At 40.9% G+C, this 2,982-nt stretch overlaps 1 pseudogene; it reads right to left on the bottom strand.

Moving 5' to 3' along the window:
- Window positions 1–655: 655 nt before the first annotated feature.
- On the bottom strand, window positions 656–2,723 carry LOC128054208 (exocyst complex component 6B-like; annotated as a pseudogene).
- Between the last annotated feature and the right edge of the window lie 259 nt (window positions 2,724–2,982).

Raw genomic sequence — 2,982 nt, 5'->3', positions numbered from 1 at the left:
ATAAGCATACTTAAATATACTATACTGTATTTATCAAATGCATTAGTTGATGCAAATTTGCACAGTTGAGTTTCTGGCTGATAGGGAATCTCTGCAGTGCTTGCCTGTACTCAGGGAATAGGCAGCATTCTAGGTGAGTATAATGAGAAAGAAGTGTGAGTTCATCCTTACCACCATCCATATCTGACATGATAGCAAAGTGTCCGGTCACTTAATGGGTCAAGTTAAATACTTCCTGAATCTGACATCACAGTAAGTGGCACAGAGGAAACTTGGTCTAGCCTAAGACTCCTAAAGAGGTAACTGAAATGATCGCTATCTCTCCTTGAGAAAGAACACACAGAGGAATAAAGAAAGAAGCATGCCCACTATGACTAGAATGAAGATTCAACACAAAATAATTCTTCTCTGAATAGTAATGTCAGGAAGTTGCATTCTCATTTCTGAGTCTCTAGATATGGATCAGGAAGTTTCTACAGTATTTTCAAGGATGTTTGAAGTTAACCTGGGATGGCAGAGGCTAGCAAAGTCCGCTTCTGTAGCCATTATCCTCTGCCTCCTTGAACTCGAAGCACCTAAATGCTCATTAGCTAGTGTCTTAACTTGGTGGGAAGGAGAAATCAGGAAGAGAAAAAAGAAGCCTCCTTGTGGGAGGTCATTCTCCAGGATCTTTTCTCAAGTCGATGAAGGCCAGCTGCAGCGTGTCCTCCTGGAACCCAGACACCGGGCCAGATCTGGCCAACTGTCCACATTCTCTGACATCCAAGTTGACCTGCTAAAATGCTTCCAAGATGAGCTGCCGTACTTCAGCTTCCAGCAAAAGTTGCATCAAAGAAGTGGCTAAATGCTTGCAAGCTGACATACATGCAGTCTGGGCCACCTTTCCAGGAAGGTGTGTGAACATAGCAAAGGTGCTATATAGAAAGGCAGTGAGGTCTACTAGGTAATCACTTGCTTTGCTGCCCAAATCTCCTGTCATCCAATCATAGCCAGCCAGCTGTAGAAACTGGTCAATTTCCTGGTTTCAGTTGGTATAAATCTCTTCATCAGCTGCATGTCTGGCAATCTTACAAGTCACGGTGCCATACAGCTTGGTAGCATGAACTGTCCCTGGAAGCACATTAGTGATATTGATGATAAATTCTTTCAAGTATTTACAGGATTTCTCCAGGTGTGTTGTATTGATAACAATCTGGACAAGCTCAGTAAGTCCAATATTCTTCCTTTTAATGACATTCTGCAGAGAGTTGCTTAGAGTCCTAGTCAGCAACGGGTCTATAGATTTACAAATCATGTCATCAACTTCAGCTGAGCTCAGATGAAGATCTGAAACCTTCAGACAGGCGTAGATAAATTCTTTAATTTGGTTGTATGCTCTTGGCACAAATTCAAAAAATGGAAACTTTTGGAAATGGTTGCTTTTCCAGCTCTGTATCTTGGAATGGGAATTATCCTACCATCTTTTTATACATCTCAGGACTGTAGTTGTCAGAATCAAGTATGTTTCTGAAAATGTCCGACCGCTTCTTTAGCAAAGTTTAACTATACTGGTCTCTGATTTCTGGCAGAATGTCAAAAAACTGATTTACAGGAAAACCATACACCGAAGTGTCAACAAAAAGCATAGCGAGGTTCTTGAAATCTAACATGAGGTTTGGATCAGAGCAGTAAGATGAGTGAGTACGGAGTGCTGCGATGGTTTTTGAAAGTGCCATTTCCCACAGTTCACCAATGTGGGCTCTATTTACCAAGTCCTGCATTGTATGTAAAATGTGATCTTCACAAAAGAAAAAGCCGACAATTTGATTGAAATATTTCCTGTAGCCATCTGAAGTTTTATGCGTGTTAGACAGAGGCTGGAGCACCGAACAAGCCTGTTTTTGCCTCTGTTTTCGGTAGTAGTTCTCAAATGTTTCCCAGGCCCCCAGGACAGAATATGTGTAGACATTGATAAACAGGAGAGAAATCAACCAAATCTTGGGTCCCTTCATCATCTTCCTCATCTTTAACATCCAGAATTCCTGAATCCTGTTCAGACTTGGGGCTAGTGCTTTCTATCTCTGTATCCAAAAATTGTATATGCTTCTTTCTTAGATTTTTCTATTCTGGGTTGTTGCAAGATAATGTTATCCAGGTTTCTTTTTTGTTGAGCTTGCTTCGCAGCAGTCTCTCCAGTTTTGTCTGAATGTTGCGAATACTCTCTAGAAAGTCTTTCAGATCAAACATAGACACATCCTTAGTTTCTTCTAGAAGCTTGGGGATATTGTCTACCCTCACCTTGCAGAATCGATAATGGCTTACTTGAGGCAGACAGGTATGTTCTACCTATATTCCAGAGTTTTCAGTTCAGGATAATGCCGTTTAGTTTTCATCTGGTCCCTCAGTTTGCTATACATCCCCAGGACTAGAAGACACAAAATTAATTTATCAGCAGTTGCAGAAATATTTCTCTGTTGTAGTTGACACTGCTTCAGCTCTTCTATTGCTATTACCAATTCCTTTCCCTCATGTTGTAGTTTTCTATTAGTATCTGTCACTTGATGTTTGAGTTCCTGGGCTTCTCACTTTCAGCAGTTCTATTATAGAGTCCACAAAGCCCTAATAAATGAAAGTTGCACAATTTCTCGGTCATGATTGCAGATGTGAGTTTCAAGCTTCTCCATGAATGGTCCATGTTGTTTACAATCATCGATAGACCTGAGTGTGGGCTGGATGTGGGCCATGAGGGTGCTCTGGGTCTCTCTCTCTCTTTTTTTTTTTTGGCTTCACAGTGCTTTAACATGAACAGAGTTGAATATGACATTGTCTGACAGAAGAATGAACAGTTTGCTGAATAAAAGCCCCGAGTCAGGATATATACACAGCAAAAATGGGGCCTTAAGGCTCTCAGCACTTGTGCACAATGAAAGAAGGAATCTTTAAAAACAAATAGTCAATAACAGATACAGATGAAAAAGGCAGCAACACCACCAACACTGGAAA

This window comes from Budorcas taxicolor, chromosome 10 (assembly GCF_023091745.1).
Source record: "Budorcas taxicolor isolate Tak-1 chromosome 10, Takin1.1, whole genome shotgun sequence".
In the NCBI taxonomy this organism is placed as follows: Eukaryota; Metazoa; Chordata; class Mammalia; order Artiodactyla; family Bovidae; genus Budorcas; species Budorcas taxicolor.
This window is presented reverse-complemented; position numbering and strand designations above follow the sequence as displayed.